A 21493-nucleotide genomic window follows, 5' to 3' on the forward strand; every position below is an offset into this window, starting at 1 on the left:
CAGGAATAAGCAGCTGGACCAGCCAGGGGAAACCAGCAGCTGGACCAGCTACATGTATTTTTCTGCCCTCCATATATAGAAAAAGTCCCCCTTATTCAGCTCTTTAATATGTTTAAAGTCAGACCAGAAGATGGCGTAATGGTTACGTGGCTGAACTCCTTTATAATGGACTGCAGTTTGAGTCTTGGACCCAGAGGCACACGTGTGCGTGCATGCCCAAAATCCCAAGAGGAGAATTGAGAAGGGACTGCATCATAGTCATCCACCCTGGGAGGGGGCACGTAATTTCTCACTTTTTCTGTCTCTCTGGTGAGTGCATGAGCCCTATAGCAAAAATATCTCTAAAAAATATATACATATGTTTAAAGTTTATTTATGTCTTCCATGAGGGAAAACTACACAGAGACAGAGAAACAGACAGGTACCCTCAACATTGTAATCAGCCAAACCTGGATCATGGGCGCAAGCATGCTTGCCCAGTATATATACAGGACAACCCTGGACCTGCCTACCTGGGTGCCGTATTGCCAAGTATCACGTTACCACTGCGCCACCAGCTGCTTCCTTGCTCTTTAAATTTATCCATACTTCTCTGCTAGCCAATTTATCACTGAGACAAAACACTATAAGAGCTCAAAAGGCTCTGTTCACACTCAGAGATTTAGATATACCTCTGAGGAGAAAAGTTTGCCATCTCTGTCGAAGTCAAGGTACAGGACTTCTGTATACAGGAAATGGATAAGAGAATTTGCTTCACATACCTCATGCCTGTGCTATTTGTGCACACATGAAAAAAGCTAGAGCATGTTTATCAGAACCCTGAGCAATGTGCCAACAAAGCCCCATCAGCCCTCTGGAAGCATCCACACCTTGTTTACTAAATCATCTCATAAAAGACATTTCTAGTAGGTGTTAGCCAACACCCCAGAGTGCTAGAGGCTGCCCATAGGACAGAGTGTTAGTGGTCCAGAAGAAGTAGATGGGCACATGGCTATGATCTCCCTGATGCCAATGGGTACCTATTAATGCCCAGAAACTTGAAGTTGAATCATTTCTGTGCTATGAATGCCAGTCTAAGAACCACTGCTATTCGGAGTACCCAAGCCCCAAAGGGTGACATGGGATTGCGCCCTGGTCACCTACAACCCTTGGTCTCCTAGTTCAGCCTTTTTTTCCCCCATGGCGGCAACAAATTTTACATACCCATAAGCAATGTGCAAGGATTCCAATATGCTGACATTCTCATCAACATTTGTTATGTTCTGTTTCCAAGCTCTACTTTAACAGTAACTCCCATCTCCTACCTTTTGGTTTTCTCCCGACTTCTACTACCCATATACCAGCTAACTTTCATTGAATGCAAACTTTAACCCAGGAACTTTATATGGATTTAGAACACCATTGCAATCCCCATTTTGATGAAGAAATTGAGATTGGAAGGTTAGCAACCTGCCCAACGTGACAAAGCTAGAAATTAGGAATTTGAAGACAGACCTTTGAACCACCTGAATTTATGTTCTTAAACCTTATCCTTCAGCCAACTACAGTGGCTCGGTTGTAGGGCACCACTCCACATGTCAAAATATTTTTTTTCTTTTTTATTTTTGGAAAGATTTTTGCTATAGGACGCGTACGCTCGACAGACAGAGAGAGACAGAGAGATAGAAAGCAAGAAATCACCCCCCAAAGGGGATGGCCATGCCGCAATCTCTTCTCCTCCATTCTCCTCTTGGGATCTTGGGCACACGTGCACACGCGCCCGGCGTGAGTTTTAAGCCACCGGGTCTGGGACTCGAACCATGGTTGACTATGTGGGAGTCCAATGACATAGCCATTATGCTAACTGCTGGTCCCTCCATATGTCCAAGTTTTCAGGGGAGGCATTGATTTGGTTCCCAGACCAACCTACATAAGTCAGACATAGTGGCACACACCTGTGGCCTAACTAACTGGGAGGCTAGGGCAGTAAGATTACAAAACGGTGAGACTCTGTCAAATATCTCCCTCTCTTCCAGTGTTCTCTCTCTCACAAAACACACATGGACACACACACACATACACACACACACACACACGCACATTAGCCTATTCTCTCTGTTGTTGAGCTATTGATCACATCAGGGTTACCTTTGATATTTATTTGAGACCTTATTAGAAATGAGGGGGAACAGAGGGTTGGAGTTCATGCAGTAAAGAAGGCTCTCAATGGAGACTTTGCATCACTTACCCTGCCTTAGTAAGGAATTTTGGTGGTGATCAGCAAGCTATCAGCAGAAAATTCACCTAGGAAGTTAATCCTGGCCCTACCCTACTCTTGCTCAATCTGATTGCTGAGGCCAGGACCCAAACACTTGCAGTTAGCAAATACTTGAGGTGATTTTTATATATACCAACTTTTGAGAATAGCAGAATTAAAGAATCACAAAAGTTCTCCCAAATGATCTATGAATAATATTTGTTGCTTAATTCTTTTCTTTTTCTTTTTGGTACAGAAAGAGGACTGAAGAGTTATTTTTCCATGTTGGTCCTATGAAGCGTGGCTATAGTGACAACAAATGCATTTTAAACAGTATACATCATCAGTTTCCTGACAAAATATTTTTAGGAAAGAAAAAGAAACAGCATTTCCTTCTCTTAAAATAAAATGGAAAGTAGAAAAAAAAATCCGTTAACTGCAAGACTACTTGGTTTGTTTTGGTTTTCATTAGTTTTGTTTTGGTTTGATTTAGTTCGGTTCTTTTTCTCCTTAAAAGATTTTGATGTTTTAGCCTGCAGGGCCCACATTCCTGAAAATGTTCTTGTCCTACAATTTCTGAGGAAACTTGGGTCTGGTGATTCCACAGGAATGATCCCAGGGTGAGTCCCAGGAAGCTGTCTACAAACTCTCAGCACCCAATGGATGACGGGTGGCATGACCACTGGCGAATAACCAGGTATGATTGGTCTCCTGGAAAGTGATTGCAGTCTAGAAATATTGTCATGGAAACATAGAATTTCAAACCTGGAAATACTTTTAAACCTTATCCAGTATAGGGACCAGCAGTTGGCATAATGGCTATGTCACTGGACTCCCATGTAGTCGACTGTGGTTTGAGTCCCAGGCCCAGTGGCTTAAAAACTCATGCCAGGTGTGTGTGTGTGTGTGTGTGTGTGTGTGTGTGTGTGTGTGTGTGTCCAAGATCCTGAGAAGATAATGGAGGAGAAGGGCTTGTGGCATGGCCATCCCCCCTGGGGGGATGACTTCTCACTTTCTGTCTCTTTGTCTCTCTCTGTCTTTCTGGCAAGCACATGTGCCCTATAGGAAAAACCTCTCCAATAAAAACAAAAGCTTATCCAGTATAGACCCTGACTATAAGGACCAGAAAAACCCCTCATCACTATGATCCTGGATTGGGGCTTCTAACTTCCAGTCCAGATTCCGGAAAGAACCCACCTGTGTTTCTTGAAGATAATTTATCTGTATACTCCTTCACAATTTTATTTCCTTTATGCTTCCCCTTTTCATCTATGTTATTATTAACATTTCTCTTCAAATCAACTTGTGTTTTTACTTAGTCTCTTTCAAGAAGCAAGCTGTGAGTCATTGCTGTTCATGGAAGATCAACATCAGTTATTGGAAATAGAAGGTCTCAACCCTCCCTATCTGAACACTCTGGAACTTGGGATCAAATGGATTCAGATAAAGACAGATACCACATAGCTAAATTCTAGCCAGATGTCGCCTGCCTGGAGCTCTAAGCCTGTGGCCCACTCTCTTTTTAAAAAAGAGGAGACTGGCAAATGTTAGAGTGGTTAAAGCCATGTACTGACCAATTGAGATTTACCTCGATTCATATGAAGGTTAAAAGAGGAACTGAAAAGAGTACGTAATTTAAGAGACCAGCATAAGGCATATGGTTATGTTTCTGGACTCCCACAGAGTCAACCGCTGTTCAAGTCCTGGGTTCGGTGGCTTAAACTCATGCCAGGTACGTGTGTGTGTGCCAAAAATCCTGAGACAAGAATGGAGGAGAAGAGATTGCAGCATGGTCATCTCCTCTGGGTGATGATTTCTCACTTTCTGTCTCTCTGTCTCCCCCTGTCTCTCTGGTGAGTGCACACACCCTATAGCAAATATCTCTCTTAAAAAAAAAAAATGTAATTTAAATCCATCCTAGCTTCCTCCATGTCCAGTCTACCAGGAGTCCCATCCTTCAGTTAAGCAAGAGTGTCTATGCTTTATTATAGGCCATGCTGCATCACCCTGTCCCAAGTGGTGTTCCTGACTCTCACCACCTCTCCCCCTTGACTGTTAGTGTTTGTACTGTACAGAGCCACTAGCCTCTGTCACACAATGGAATTGGCAGTGGGAAACCTTTTCAGATAAAAGCATGAATGGAATGGCAGTTTTCTCTTTTCCTTTTTTTTTTTTTTTTCCCTAGTGGTGGTTGTCATGTTCTAAAGCAATGAATTGTACTCAGGCGAGATAGCTTAAATTATTCCTCTGCCCAAACATCTCACTTGTCTCCTGCTGCCTATAAAACAAAATATAAATCTTTCAGTCCAGCATGGAAGCCCTCTACCACTTGATTCTGACATACTTTGCACAGAAGCAAAGTCCTTTAGGGTTAGAACTAGATTTAGAGATCTTCTCTTCAAATGGAATCTCTAGCCAGCTATCCAGCACTTCAGAATCAATCAGAGGCACCAAACTCACCAGAGAGTATTGTTTCTCAGTCAGGCTGCCCATTAGAATCACCTGAAGAATTTGGGGAGCTTTCAAAGCCTTAGACACACCCAAGACCCACTGAATCATTAAATCAGAAACTCTGGGATTAGAATGAAGGCATCACTAGTTTTTAAAGTTCCCTAGGTAATTCTAGTATGCACCCAAAGTAATTACTAACTCTTAGACTTACCTCATCCCTAAAAAAACATGACCTTCAGTGGGTCAGACTCAGGAATCCATATTTTAAAAACTCAGGGAACTATAGCGTAAAACTACAGTTGAAAACCAGAACTAGTTCAGCCTCACAGCATATAGATTAGGAAATAGAAGCCTCAAGTTGTTGTATCACAGAGCTATGTCAAAAACTAGCCAGTAGTACAACTGAAAGCAAAATTCAAATGTCCAACTTTCTTGTCCCATGCTCTTCCCATGATGCTATTCTGCTTTATAGCTTCTTTTTGTTTCAGCTTTTGTGCATGCCTTCTGTTCTTGCCAGATTCATCTGTCCATTCAGCGCTAAATATTGGGTCATCAAAAAAGTCATGACATATTTTTACATAGAAAAACAGAAAAATACATCATGACATTTCCAATGACCAAATACATTCTGGCTCCTATCAAATACATGCCACTACCCTCATCTGAAATAATTATTCCATTCCTTCCAGCTTAACTCAGTCGTGGGGATGGCTACTTCAAGGTTGGCCGCACTTGCTATATGGGCTTCCTTAGCCTGCACTCCAGCACACTCCATCTCTCCCCTTCCTTGACCCTTATAGTACCTGTAGTCACAAGTTAGCATTGACTTATTCTATCATAATACACAGTAGAAACCCCCAGAGGGCAGAGAGCAAGGCTTGTGGACTTCTCATATCCACTCAGAGCACTCAGAGTAAGCACTCAACAAAAGAGCCTCCATTCCCAGACAGAAATCCTCAAGGCCCACTCAAGTATACCTTGTTGAAAATCACCTTTTGGGCCCCTTTCAGGAATCTGTTGCAAGAGCAAGGGGAAAAATCACTTTCTGTGTTTCTCTTTTCCTATTTCATTTTTAAAGAATAGCCTTGTGATTTGTCACTTGCAATCAAATGGCAGTGAACTTGATGCCCGGTGCATCTAACTTTCAAGAGATCAGCATGACATATGCATAGATATTATGCATGTCTTCTTTGTGTGCTGTCTTTCAGCAAATGTCAATGGCTTCTCAGAATAATAGACAATCTAGGCTATTGCTGCAACTGCAAGTGTAATGCTAGAAACCACTCAGTCCTAGAAATAAAAAAATCCTTCTACTGCCTCAGGGAATAACGGAACATACAAATATGGCAGCTCTCATCATTGACCTCTTCAGCATTTAGCTCAACTGATGACTTCACATCAAAAAAATGCCAAAGCTTCAAAACCTGGAGTTCAGCTTCACTTTAAAATTTCTCATTAAGAAAACTTTCCAGTTTCTAATTGGTCTTATTAGAGCTTTGATAAGTTGTATGAATATTTTCTATGCAAATATGTATAAATTACCTATTGGTAGTGAATGCTGAAGATTCCATGCTGGCAAAAAGTACAATGGTTCAGTCACTTTGAAAAATAGTCTGGCAAGTCCTCAAAAGATTAAACATAGTTACATTATGATCCAAGAGTTCTCTTTCCATTCTCTCACTCCATATGTAGATAGATGATAGATGATAGATAGATAGATAGATAGATAGATGATACACACACACACACAAGAAATGAAAACATATGCCCACACAAAAACTCATAAAGATAGAAATAACACAAATGTCTGTCAGCTGAGGAGATAGATGAGTAAAATGTGGTATATCCATACAATAGAATGTTCGACCCTAAAAAACAATGAAGTACTGATACATGGATGAACTTTGAAAACATGATGCTAAGTAAAGGAAGCCAGTCACAAAAGATGACATGTTCCATTCATGTGAAATAGACCTATAGAGGCAGAAAGTTGTTTGGTGGTTGTCTAGGGCTGAGGGGGAACAAGGGAGAAATAGGGAGTGTCTGCTCATGAATACAGTTTCTTATTGGGAAATGAAAATTTTCCAAAATCAATGGTGGTACTGATTGCATTCCGAATAAACTAAGATCCATTTAATTGCATGCTTTAAATGGGTGAATTGAAAGTAGATGAGTTATATCTCAATAAGGCTGTTGCACTAAAAAAATAAGATTGACAATTTTAGTCATTTATATCTATGATTAGCAGTGTAATCTTGAGCAATTAGTTTAACCTTGCTAGGCTTCAGTTTCCTCATCAGTCAAATGTACCCATATTATTGTATGGATTAAATAAAGTAAACTATATGGCAGATTTAAACTGACAGTAAGCCCTCAATAAATGTTAGCTACTTTTTCTTTTATGTCCTAACTCCTGGAGGCAGAATGTAAGTTGGAAGCCTCCTGCCATGGATCCAACTGAACTCTTACAAGAAACAAAGCAGTGCTAAAATATCAAAAAAGAGATTCAGAAATAAGAGAAAGCCTTCCCTGAAACCCATCTTTTTCTTTACACTTCGGCCTCCACCCCCACCACCAATGTGAAAAGGGACTTTAAAGATTTCTTTCCCCTGTTGCCTATTTCCACTCAGCGAACTGCCGTTTCGGCTACAACAGCAATGTTCCAGAACTTCTTGAGGATTGGAAGAACTAAGCAAGAGAAGCAAAGTGTGTTTAATTAAAGCAATGGGTGGAAGGAAAATGGAAGAATGCTTACCTGCCGAGCACACCTCACACATCTTCACAGGCTCAGAAGAATTCCATTCTGAAGGGCACTGAAGCTATTACTATCTGGAGCAGCCAGCCAGTGAGAAATTATGCTCTGGGTTTCAGCTCAGCCAGCTTTCATTACTGTTGAGAAATATCACCATATAATTCAACCCAGCTCAAGTCTTACCTCCTCTCTGAAAAACTTTCTGGTCATTCCAGTCCCCAGTGGTAAGTTACTCTCACCACTGAATTCCTCTTAGGATTGATGTGATAACGCATAAAATCACATAGGACTGAGGCCAGCACATTAGCGACTGCTCAAAAGCTATCTCCCAGCCATCCTGTTGCACCTGTGTTTGGCATTGGCCCTTTGGGGCCCAGTGAGTGCCTCCCTGTGTTGCCACTTATCTTTTTACGTATCCTTGTTCCATCTGCAAGCCCAGGGAGGACAGGGATCCTCTACATGTTCCCATTTCCCAGCACCAGGAGCTTCTTTGTAATAAAGTATTCAATAAGCATTTGTTCGTAATGCTAATGCCCAGCCCTCTCTTACTTTGCAGAATTATGTCTGTGAATATGTGAGCAGTACTGTTAATATCGAAAGAATTTAAAGGCTTACTTTGCTACTTCTGGAGATTTCATAAGTAGATTGGAGGATGAAATTTTAACAGTGAGGGTAAGAAAGCTGTGTTTAGTAAGACAAAATGTACTCAAGAAAAGTTTATAGCTAATCTAGTTGACCTGACTGTCTCTAACCTCCATCCGGTTGCCATTATGAATCTAGGGCTGATACGCCAAAGAGGCAGAGTAGGAAGCATTCTCGAGTTTTGGCCAAAGTAGGTTATTGAGTCTGAAAGAAGCAGTTTGTATCCTAGTCCAAATTCCTTGTTTTGGACGTGTTTCAGAAGAACTCTGAGTCTCAGTTTCCTTGCCTGACATATGTGTGATAAAAAAGTCTACATCCTGCTATCATTGTGACCTGAAAGGCACGGTGCTCAATAAATGGTGATTGCGATTACTGCAATATGTTAATCAGGAACTGTTTAGTGATCTCAGGGTACCCTGTAGCCCCAAGTCCCTTCTTTTACTAGCTGAATTACTAATATCTTAGATACGTTATAGCTTCATAACCTGTAAAATGGGAATAATAATTTCTACCATTTAGCACCTGCAACAAATGCCATTCATTATGACTAAACATTCTAATTCCTCTCATCCCAAGTACTCAGCTAGGTTGCATTTACTGGCCATCCCTTAAGGTCTGTGAAACTCAGTTCTAACCAATAAAATGGGTACAGAAATGATAACATGTCATTTCTAGGCCATAATTATATATAAAAAATTATATCCAATTCTCCATACTTTTTTCACTCCTGGTTGTTGACATTAAAGGCAAACTTTGTGGCCACATGTTATAAAAGGCAGGGCTTCCATTCAGCCTGAATCCTTGAATCTCTGTGTGAAACAGAGGTCTCCCCCTCCTTCACCAGACTCATCCTTGCTTAATACCATTGTCCAGAAACACACACATACACACACACACACACACACACACACACAATAGTTTTATAAATAAAAAAATATATATTGTGTTAAGCCATGGAAATTTGGGAGTTTCTTTGTTTTAGCAGCTGAATATTAATGCCAATTATAGTTGTCCACATAGGCTTCTAATAAAGGTTTAATAAAGTATGTGAAACAGAGGTCTCCCCCTCCTTCACCAGACTCATCCTTGCTTAATACCATTGTCCAGAAACACACACATACACACACACACACACACACACACACACACAATAGTTTTATAAATAAAAAAATATATATTGTGTTAAGCCATGGAAATTTGGGAGTTTCTTTGTTTTAGCAGCTGAATATTAATGCCAATTATAGTTGTCCACATAGGCTTCTAATAAAGGTTTAATAAAGTAATTTTATGTAAACCTACTGACTATAATTGCCCAATAAGGGTTAATTTCTTTTCATTCATGGGTCTGCTATCCATGTGAATAAAAAATTATGCACACACACACACACATACATATATATGTATATATACATATATATATAATCATTCGTTTGCTTTGAAGCAAGAGTTTTGTAAGATATTTAAATCTATAAATTGGAACTAACAACTTTAAGCTTATTATCAGGCAATGCGTTCAGGAAAGTTATGACCATTTCCATCTTAGTTACTCTGGAATCTGGGACATGGTTCCTGCCCGGGAACTGGTAGGTAGAGCTCCAGGACCAGAGACACCCACCTTACTGAGTGAGTATCCTGATTCTTTCCAATATCCACTCTCAGTTTCTTATCTGACCATTCCTCAAATAGATCTCCCTATGGACATCAGTTCCCTTCAAGTTTTTGAGAGCAGGCCAAACTTACCTGTTACTTACCAGGCATTCTATTGTGACATATGTCTCTTTTTTTAACAATTAGGGATTATATCTAAGTTTCTTTTACAGAGAAAAAAATTTATAGTCCACATAACATTGAATAGAGTTCCACAACCATATAGACAAAAATTTTAAACTAACATTTTAATTCTAGCAGTTTCTTATTAAGGTCTAGATATAGTTCTTTTAAAATATAACCCTTAGCCTTATAACTGCAGTGCAGCCATAACTCAGTGTCCTGCAAGTCAAGAGACCACAGAGCCAACTATAGGTTTGTATCCCCAGATGGACGTAAAACCACGTCAGCTGCACACACAGGTGCCTAAGATTCCAAGGAGCTGGAGAAGGGGGATCATGGCATTATGAGACCTGTTGAGGGTTCTCTCTCTCTCTCTCTCTCTCTCTCTCTCTCTCTATCTCTCTCTCTCTTTTTTCTTCTCTTGTCACATGCACACACATATTTTCTATAATTTAAAACAATTAAATGTGTATATATATATATATATATATATATATGACTAAAGTCTATGCATAGGGCTTTATTCTACAGGTGAGCATATCCTACCCACAGACAGGGCATCTACAGAAGCTGATGCCAAAAAGAGGAGTGAAAATGAATTGAGGAAGGGGAGACTGGGAAGGCTGGACTAGAGGATGGAAGGATAGGATTAACAGAAGTGTGAGAAAGAAACTAGGGGGAAGATTAGCTCTGTGAATACAGCCTTTGACTTCCTAAGACAGAAGATTATGCTTGGTTTGTTCCAAGAAACTAGAAAAGATTTAAAGGGAAAAAATTACACCAGGCATTATTATTTAATGAGGAAGTAATTTCAGATCGACCGGACTCCCCTTTACAGGAGGCAGGGGATAGGACTAAGAATTCACTTTGGGCACAACCAAAAAGTGCTTTCCTGCTACATCTGCACGGGGCTCACTTGGGCTGCTGTGTCCTGTGATAGGCAGTGGTCAGAGAAACAACCTGTGTGAGTGGCCCTGGTCACAGAGACTGGCATCTAGGCGTGTATGCACCAGGGAAGCCTAGTCATCTAGAATCATTTCAAACTCATATTCTTTAAGTCCAGTATTTATTTAGTGAGATAGAGATACTGGAAAGCAGTGTTTTATTTATGAAATTCCATTTGGGGGTGCTGTCTACTTCCTTGGCTATATGTAGCAACCTGAACTAACTGGCATACTTTTTCCAAACTTTCTAGTGACATGTTAACACCTCTGAGCAATTGCCCAGACGGTCTGCCCCTTAATTGGGCTCTTCTGACTGATAGTCTCTTTTGAGGTAATGCCAGAAAGAAAGCTGGCAAACCAGACACACCCCTTAATTTTAACTCATCCCTCCTCTTTCCCACCTGGAAATATATCTCCTTTCAGGACTGATCCTTTAATATCCACTGATGACTGAGTCTTCAACACAACCAAGTGTGGATTCACACCCTACATTTCTAACGACCCCCCTTGAGAGAGGAGTAGTGATAAGACAGAGAGATATAAAATCTGCATGATTGGGGGAGAAATGTTTCCAACCAAAATGTCTATTAAATTAATATACAATCTCATGAGAACACTGGAGCAATTCAATATTGAGCTGAGGAAGTGACAAGAAAATGTTTTACTGATGAGACAACCTGCTCTGAGAGCTTTCTTCTGTGTGTCTGCTCTTTCCATTCTACTTCTACTCTTCAGCTTCCTGCTGGACATTTTTTCTCTCAGATATTGTGTGTGTGTGTGTGTGTGTGTGTGTGTGAGTATATAGGAGTAGGATGTGTGATTATATATGTGTGTGTGTTTGTGCATGCTTGTGTGTGTGCGTACATGTATACACATGCACATTAGTACAAGAAGACATTGAAGTTTGTGGAAAATGGGATTAAAATACAAGTTTATTCTGGCACAAAAAAATTTGAAATCCACGCGCAAATTTTTCAGCATACACATTTTCCATAAACTTTTTGAAGACCTCTCCCCATAGGTATGTTTGAATTATAGTTTGCAAAACTACAGGATGTTTCAGTTTTTCACTTTCCTGTTTGGATGAGCCATAAATTCATATGAGAGTGTTTCTCTTTCCAGGCCAAATCATATTCAGAGAATGACAAAATTCTATGCATATATTTTTTCAGGTGTTTACATTTTATCAGAAGTATAAAAATTGTACAAAATCATTGTAAGGAAAAGTGTTTTTGTAACCACACAAAGACCCATGAGGTGGAGAAAAAACAACTTTAATTTAGAAACTCATAATGCCTAGCCTTCTGTAATTTATAATATTTGAGTCATCCTATGCAGGTCTTTAGTATTGCAAAACTAAACAAGTATTTCTTCCTGGAACTGAAAATATACATATAATTAATAAAATTTATTCTTTACCCTTCCTTTCCCTCAAAAAAATAAATTACCTGACCTTCAAAACATGTCTGTGTCTAACTTCGTTAAGGGTTGCCTTTGTGTTTTCTTTTGGTAGAAGACTGATGATTTAGTCCAAGCTGTCATTCAAAGTCTACAGGTTAAAAGGTCTCCATTTATTTATCTCGGTGCTCATATTAGCTAGCCAAAAGGTTGAATAGCAGTCAATGATTCTGCAAAACAGATATTTGAGAAGTGAAACATTTGGTACTTGAAAAATTACAGAAGTTCTTTGGTGAAGTTTATTTTTCACTAATTATTGACTAAGCATTAGAAGTTGTATATTTTCCTAACTTTGAAAATAAATCATTCAAAGCTATACACATCATTTACAAATAGTTGGTAGGAATCACTTCGAAGACCTATCAAACACAGAGGCTTCAAGGAGCTTTTACTTTTCAACTACTGACATCCTTGGGATATGAAAGTCACATACCACCCACTTTCCCCCAAAATGCACAGAATAACAGAAAAGCCAAAATGTAAAATCGGCCTTAAAGATAAGTTATGGTGACTCTACGAATGAAGGAAGAGCTTTCTTCACTTTAGTGAAGCCAGAATCAACTTTCTAAAAGCAAATTTACCAGCTTCCCTCCCAGCATGGGTCACCTTCCTGGCTTCCTCACATCTGTCAGTAATACTGCTAGTCTCTGAAGCAAGAAATCCGTCATCATCAGCCCCTCTCTGGCCTTCAACCCCTACGTGCAGTCTGTGACCAAGCCTTGTCATCTCCACTCAGAGCTTCTCAATTCACCCTTTCTCTTCCACAGAGAAGAGCCTTTTAACTCTAAATAAAGTATATGGTAAAGCAGTTGTAGAGCATCTTACCCAGTATTCCCACCTTCACCTGCACTTTCACTACCTTCCAACACGCTCTATTTAGCCTATAAAGACATAGGCCATTGACACAAGATTTGCTCTGGAGACTAATGGAGGGAGGGTGGCCCCATCTATACCTTGATTGCAGACTCCAAGCCTCCAGAACTGTGACAGAATATGGCTCTGTTGTTTCAAACCACCTAGTTAATATAATTTATTACAGCAATCACAGAAAACTAATTCAAGGGCAGAAGATAAAACCCAGATTTTTTTAAAAAGTTTATTTAGTTCTTCTATAAAAGAGAAAGGGAAAGGGGTAGAGAAATAGGCAACCCCAACGAGGCTCTCATGCCATGAGCTATCCCTGGTCACAACCAGCCCAGACCAAGCCACCTACACACACACACACACACAACATGTAGAGGGAGGCCTGGGATGCAACCCTGGGACTCTCCACGTGGGTCCAGTTGCATTACTGCTGCTCCACCACCCGTTCCCTATCCAGAGAATTAACAGCTTGTCTAAAACAGGTAACTGAGCATACAGTTAACTGAAAGCCCAAAAGCATCTCCATATTTACATTGGTTCTCTCCTTTACTTTGAATAGGTATAAGGATATATAAAAGCCTCTGTACTATTAGTGATAATCAATATTTTTGTAATTTTTACCACTTATAATTTTTATTAGGTGCCAGTCTCTGGTTATTTATTATGTAAGTTACCTATCAAGCAGGTATTATTATCAGTCTCATTCTTTGAGTGTCTCAGCTTCAAAGTAACCTGAAAATTAATTGCTTAGACCTCTGGATATTTAGATAGTTCATGCATTGGAAGCATCTAATCACAAATTCTACTTTTCTGTCCATTTTTTTTCTCAGAGCATGAAAACTATTGTCTATTAAATAACTTTTCAAGTTTATTTTCTTGCCTTTGGTTCAACCAGGGAATACACAGGCCTTTCTTTTCCAAGGACAACAATCCAGCTATTTGAGGTCTTCATTTCCAAGAGAGCTCCAGTACTCAGCATCAAAAATTCACCTTCTTTCCTATGGACTTTCTTCAAAAAGCTGCCAAAGGAGACATCTAATGAACACTCATTCCACCCTTGTTTGCTCCCTGTAAATTGCATCATTGTGACTTGAAATGACAAACAGATGCCCCTTGACCTTCAGTACCCCTGAGGTGACTGGTTACTAGGTCAGCACGTGCCCTTTTCATTCAGGCATAGCCAAAGCCCAGGATTTTTAATTGTTACAATTGCATGTTACAGCTGCAGCAGGGTAGTGGCAAATTATTTTTAAATAAAACTTTCATTTTGTTTTTGTTATTGTTCTAGTTCTTGTTCTGGAGGAAAAATAGGAACTTACTAAAAGTGTTAGGTAGATTTTAAAAGTGTCTCTTATGATTAAATGATAATAAGATAATGCATTTTTATCTACAAATGAGACATACAGGGAACTTTGAGTAGGATACTGAAGCAGAAACCTATACTATATCACAAACATGTCATATGATCTTTAATGTCAGTCTTCAAAACTGAGTCTCTCTTGCACTTTTCCCTCTAAAATTTGTCTAAAAAACTCTAAGATAGATAGCATTACACTCCCCTCACCCCCCCCACACACACACACACACACACACTCAATTTCCCCTGTGTTAATAGTTTATTTCATTTAAAACTACTAATTTTGAGGACTCGGGTTCTCTAAGTTCTTCAGCATTCTGACCCTGCCTTCATGTCTTGTCCAGAGGTCTCTGCGTATGTTGAGGGGTGTGGACTTGATGTATCTCTTGTGGGTAAAGTAATTATGACACTGGAAGGCACATAGTGGCTCCATTCCAGTCTTTATAGTGGAGTGGTCACTCAGTCTTCCAAGTGACAGGGACAGCTGACCTTATCCCAGAAAGGGAGTCTGTTGACTTGGCCATCTGTTTTGACATCATAAATAATACAGAGGGCACACCCTAACACCCACAAAGCCTGACTTGGAGAGAAGTTATGTCCTGACTTGGAGAGAGGCGCAGTGTAGGTTGAAGATTGCTTTGAGTGTAACCTATACCTGAGATTAAGACAGTGGTAGCATTGCTCAAGCCAGAGGGTCTGATGCAACAAATTACTAAGTGTCTAATGTGTTTTTCTCCTTATCCTTCGGGAATATGGAATAAAGAGAAAGTCCACCATGAACGCAGATGGGTGCAGATGCCAATGAATATTGCCGTGCAGTAATGAGAGTTGGCACAACCACAGAGTGACCTTCAGAGCCAAGTGGTTATTTCTACACACACACACACACACACACTCAATTTCCCCTTCGGTGAAGAAGACACTTTAGTAAGCACAAGACAAACCTGATTTAAAACCAACATACCAAACTGATACAACTAAATAAGCTTACTCTCTTCCAGAAATCTATCCTGGGAGACCAAACACTTCTTCCAGCAATTCCAGAACTTTACTCAAAATATCATAGCATTTCTCTTTGGAGGATGCCTCCAGAGTCAATTTCCAAACTGAAATCCACATGAAAAGCTGTGATAGTGCTTTATATTCAACCTCAGTTTTAGGGCTGAAGATGGCATTGTCCCCTTGGTGTATTGGACTCACCAGTTCACTGATTCTCTGAGGAGGTGGAAGTCTAGGGAAGTGGGTCTCCCAGAGGACATTAGACGATGCCTGGAGACATATTCAATTTTCACAATGGGGATGGGGAGTGGGAGACAGGGTACTCATATCATCTTGTGAGTCCAGGAATACTATTAAACATGCTCCACTGCACAAGCATTAGGGCACAGCAAAGAATTATACAGCCAGAAACGTCTTTAGTGTTGTGATAGGGGAACGCTTTACCGTTCTAAACTCCAAGGACTTCGAAAGGTTAATCCTCCCTCAAAAGATTGAGATGTTACTAGGAAGAATATCCTGAGTCTTTGAAAAATAATCTCATCAATTAGTATTTTGAACAAAAGCAACATCGTTAGAAGAAGAATTTGGTTTCTTTTTTTTTTTTTTTGAAAGGAGAATTTTGAAGAAAAAAACTCCGATTTGATCTCTCAGATTACTCTCTTGGTTACAGAAAAATTGCATATGCTCAAGGATACCCTCCTGACATGCTCCAATTGCATTGTCTCCTAGACTAGCAGTTTCAGCTTGCTTTCTTTCTGAAGCTGTTTAATCTCTTCTCAAAATGATATTGTGCTTATTTAGAACTCACTATCTTTAAAAAAAAAAAAATGTGGGACTATTCTGAAGAAAGGGTAGAAAGAAGGGCTGGAAAGGTTCTTGCTCAGGGCCAGCTTTAACCATCAGCACTGCTTCCTACAACAGCCTGCCCCTGAGACTCTACAGGTGTTACCTTGAGAACCATCATGCATCCCATGAACTGTGAAAAGAGCTGATGTGTGTGGACCTGGAGATCTGGCAGGTTGATGTTCTGGTCCACTTCATGACAACACATTCTGACCCTCAGACCCCAAAATATATTCCCTTAGAAATGTTTCTGTCATGTCAATTTATCTGCTAGGTTCTGATAAACAACAACATTGATTGTCTTTTCTTGATGACTTTTATTCTAACTACTTAGAAAATTGCTTATGTGAATAAAACATAGGTATAATTTATGAGCAATAGAGGTAACCACAAAGCAGGTGATTTAGTAAAAAAAAAAAAAAAATCTATCAGTTCAGCATGCCTTAGGCACTTCTCTAGCCTCTTGACATCCACCTTTAGTGTGCTGAAAATAATGCCATGCTTATAAAGCAAAAATTAGAGACTTCGATTTAAATATGCCATTTGGATTCTAGGAAATATGATGGCTTAAGGCCAAGATTGCATCTACACTCCTAATTGTATGGGATGCTCATCTTTCTTCCAAATAGTCAAAAACTGCATCAGCTGAAAAAATGCATCAAAAAGTATTTAGATTAAAATTCCAAAACATCAGTAAACAAACGTGTCTCCGTTCACTTGGGCTTCTGTAACAAAATACTTCAAACTACATAATTTACTAAAACAGAAAAATATTTCTTACAGTTCTAACAGCTGAGAAGCCCAAAATCAAGACACCAGTAGTTTCTTTGGTAAGAGTCTGTTTCTCATAGATGATATCTTCTCACAGTATCCTCACATGGCAGAAGGGGTGGACAGCTCCTTCAGGCTTCTTTTTTAAGGGCACTAATCCTGTTCTTGAGGGCACTATCCACATGACCTAATCACCTCTTTAAGACTCCACTTCTTAATATTATTGCACTGGAGACTAGGTTTCAACCTACGAATTTATGGAGAACACACTCAGACCATAGTAAAATATATAGAAAAATTATCCCCAAGTACACTAGAGACCGTTCAAACTGGGTGCCATTCAGTTGGGAAATTCTTAAAAATTCTGTTTTCACTTGAGACAAAAGGTCCCAATGCTGCCTGTGATGACCTCCATGTTAACTCCCAAAGATCCACTCTCCTTGGTACTCATACTTTCATATGGTTTTTCCCACACTGTACCGGGGCTCAGTCTGTGTGGTTGATAGCATATGGCAGAAGCAATATGGGCTACCAGGTTGTACACTGTCCTGTGGAGAGGGCATATAGCAAGGGACTAAAAGAGGTCCCCAAAGAGCAGTTTACCTGCTAAGAACTGAGACTTGCCAACATCTGTGTGAATGAGTTTGGAGAGGATCCTTCTCCCTCAACTGAACTTTTGAGACTACAGGCCCAACCAATAGCTTGATATCTCACAAGACATCCTGAGCCAAAATCATACAACTAAGTTTCTTCTGAATTCATGGCCCTCAGAAACTGTGAGATAAGGATCAGCAGTTAGCGTAATGGCTATGTCGCTAGACTCCCATGTAGTTGACCACGGTTCGAGTCCCGGACACAGTGGCTTAAACTCACGCCGGGTGCGTATACGTGTGCCCAAGATCCCGAGAGGAGAATGGAGGAGAACGGATTGCGGCGTGGCCATCCCCCCTGGGGGGTGATTTCTTGCTTTCTATCTCTCTATCTCTTTCTGTCTGGTGAGCACACACGTCCTATAACAAAAACCTCTCCAAAAAAAAACCTGTGAGATAATAGATGCTTATCACTTTGACCTGTTAAGCTCTTACAGATAATTTGTTATGTAGCAAAATATAATTAATACACTGCCTTAATTCTCTCCTTGGGCCCAAGAGAAGCCAATCATGAAAGAAGATTTTATAAGTTATATAGGGGTGGGATCAAAAGAAAGTAAAGATTTACAGAGCGCCAGTCCAAGCATAAATAAGAGGACAAAACTCTAGAGAGATTCTAGTTATTATCTCTGAAAGGGGGAGAGAGGGCAGTGGGAAATAACCACTGTAAGAACTCCATAAATTTCAAGGACCAGTTCATCATTTTTATTATATTCTATTTCCATGAAGTGATCAACACATAAAATAAAAAGGGACTGTAGATTTTTCACTGTGACAACAACTGAGGATTGAACAGAGAAAATTGACTTCTCTCTTGCTAACATTTGAAGAATTTGGGGGTAGAATAACCCCAAGATGAGGAAGCAGACTGAAGTCTGAGACCACCCACATGAAAGGAGAAAGCATAGCAGCAACAGGAGCCTGAGATAGGGGTTGAGAGTCTAACACTCTGAATCCTTTATTAAACAAACATTAGTTGAACACTTACTATATTCTAGACAGAGTGTGAGACACTGTAAGAACTGTAGAACAGCATAATACTCAAAAAGAGGAGTGCATTGGGAGACTAGTGAAGAGACATTTGCATCATAATCAAGACAGAGAAGTCCGAAAAGATTTTCAGGAGTAATTGAAATTTGAACTAATTTCTGATGAACAAGAAGGAAAACCAGAAGGCAAATATTCCCAATAATATGTAACATGCACAAAGGCACAGAAGTTTTAGACATCATGATGCACTAGGAGGACTTCTGATAATTTAGTATAATTAGAAGAAAGAATACATCCAGGAGGTTTGTGGAAGATGAAGATAAAGAGGTCACTAGGGCAAAATAATAAAGGGATTTATGGACGAAATATTAATTTTTAACTTGGAAATTAAAATCTATGATTAATCATTGGCAAGCTTTAAGCATGTGTGGGTTTATTCATTCAACAAATATTAATATAGAGTATGCTCTAAGCAAGGCATACATGGAGCACTAGGGAAACATCAGCAGACAAGGCAGATGCTGTCCCTGCCCTTATTGCACTTACAGTTCAGAAGGAAAAACACAGTAATGAATTTGGGGTTTAGGTAGATCTTTTCAGCAGTTATATAGGGAATGAATAGACATGGGATGGGTAGAAGAATGAAGCACTTCTCAAATGGCATTCTCATATTCTCTTCTCCTTACTTAATTTCATATTTGCCAAAGGCTCTTTAAAGCATGTCATTTCCAGGGCCAGCCCAATGATGTAGCAGTTAAGAGTTGTAGATAGGGAGCCAAATCCCACGCAGCCTATCACAGTTTAAATCCTAGACCTGGAGGCTTGAAAAGCATACTGGGAACATATGGGTGTGTGCCCAAAATCCTGATTATACCCGGTCATTGGAGAGTGCTCTCTCTCTCTCTCTCTCTCTCTCTCTCTTGCTCTGTCCTCTCTCTCTCTTCCTGTTAATAAAAAAAGAAAACAAATTCCATTCATAGGATATCACTTGTGTAAGCCCTAAGCAAGGATTTTCCAAGCCTATTCCCTTTAAGCTCCTTTGTCTTTTCTCCATGGCAAGAAGGACTCACAGTAAATGTCAGAATTAAAAGATACCCAGGAAATTTTGATCCATGCATGTACAAATATGAATGCTGAGGCCCTGAGGGAGCAAGGAGCATCTCCAAGTTCTCAAGGCTAGTTGCAGCAGACCCAGCTAAAATCCAAGTCTCTCATGTTCCATTCCAGTGCTTTTTCCACCACATCTCACTAATGCCATCATCCTGTGACTGCTATGCTTCAGCAGCCTGCAAAGGCAGCATGCAAAAAAAAAAAAAAAAAGAAAAGAAAAAAGCCAGAGCATGGCAGAGATTTTAGCCTTACTGAAACAGCGATGGCTTTATTCGGCAGCCATCCAAGGTCCCCGCATAGGCTGTTTTCCTCCACTCAATTAGGCAAAGCACTGGGGGAAGATCAGACTGAGAAATTCTCTGGGGTCTCATCTGTTAATTGAAGCCACTGTCAGATTTTCCACAGTATGACAAATGATCAAAGTTGTTTTATTTTTTTTTTTTCCTCCCTTTCTTTATCACCCTCTTATTTTAAGGCAATGTTAGGCCAAACTACAAGTAAGAAATAGAGCAATTTATTTTGAAATGGAAATAAAACAGTCAAAAGGGAACAGGTAGACCTAATCCCTTAGATATTTTCAAAATCTGATGTCAAGGAGCTGCTACTTTTCAAAAGGGAAGAGAATCTCATTTTGGACAATTCATCAAATTGAATGATCTCTATTTTGGCCCACTTCCTCCCAGCCATGTTTCAATCACCCATTGCTTAAATACCTACAGGGTCTTGGATTCTTTGGGCAATGGATGCATCAGTGACCAGCAAATTAACAGCCTGTGTCTATATTGACATTTGTGTTCTCAACTTAGCGGTTAATTTATTTAATGAACAGCTGCTGTCCTTATTAAAAGGGTAAGATGTCAAAAGTGTATTTGATGGGGCAATATGATAAATAGATGATGAGAGGGAGGGTCCTTATTCCCAGACTAAATTTTGCATTTTATTCATTTAACTCATTCCATAAATAATTGTTTTTGAATACCTATTATTTGAGCACCTGACTCAGACTAAGTCTGGTGCTTCCCAATTAAAATTACTCCCTCTATCCCAAACAGCTTAATCTCAGTGGATATGTAATATAAACTAGCTCCCAGTAATCCAAAGTGAGATGAATACCCTGAACTCTGAGCCAAAGGAAGACAGTCAAAAAAGTAACTACTGAATAGAGAACAGAATTATCAACCTAACCACAAATCTATGAAGTTGCTGATTACTGGTGGGCATTGCTTCCTAGTAATAGTAGTCAAAAAAGAAGAAAAGTTTATCCAACAAAAATAAGACCAAGAGGCATCAGCAGGTGGTACAGTGGTTATGCTCTGGACTCCCACTTGACTGTAGTTTGAATCCTGGACCTAGCTACTGGAAAATCACACTGAGCACATGTGCATATATGCCCAAAATCCCAGGAGAAGACTTTATGAAAAGGGATTGTGGTGGGAACCAGCAGTTTTAGTGTAATGGCTATGTTGCTGGACTCCCACGTAGTCGACAGCGGTTCGCGTCCCGGACTCAGTGGCTTAAAACTCACGCCGGGCGTGTGTGCGTGCGTGCCCAAGATCCCGAGAGAAGAATGGAGGAGAAGGGATTGCGGCATGACCATCCCCCCCGGGGGGTGATTTCTCGCTTTCTGTCTCTATGTCTCTCTCTGTCTGGCGAGCG

At 40.0% G+C, this 21493-nt stretch overlaps 1 long non-coding RNA gene across 1 annotated transcript in view; it reads right to left on the minus strand.

Annotated features, from left to right (window-relative positions):
• Window positions 1-7996, minus strand: part of LOC106733910 (uncharacterized) — a 101467-nt gene extending 93471 nt beyond the window's left edge. The window contains exon 1 of the long non-coding RNA XR_001369750.1: window positions 7443-7996. This is a non-coding gene — a long non-coding RNA (uncharacterized LOC106733910). The remainder of the gene's footprint in view (window positions 1-7442) is intronic.
• Between the last annotated feature and the right edge of the window lie 13497 nt (window positions 7997-21493).

This window comes from Tupaia chinensis, unplaced genomic scaffold (assembly GCF_000334495.1).
Source record: "Tupaia chinensis unplaced genomic scaffold, TupChi_1.0 Scaffold145907_1, whole genome shotgun sequence".
Lineage (NCBI taxonomy): Eukaryota > Metazoa > Chordata > Mammalia > Scandentia > Tupaiidae > Tupaia > Tupaia belangeri.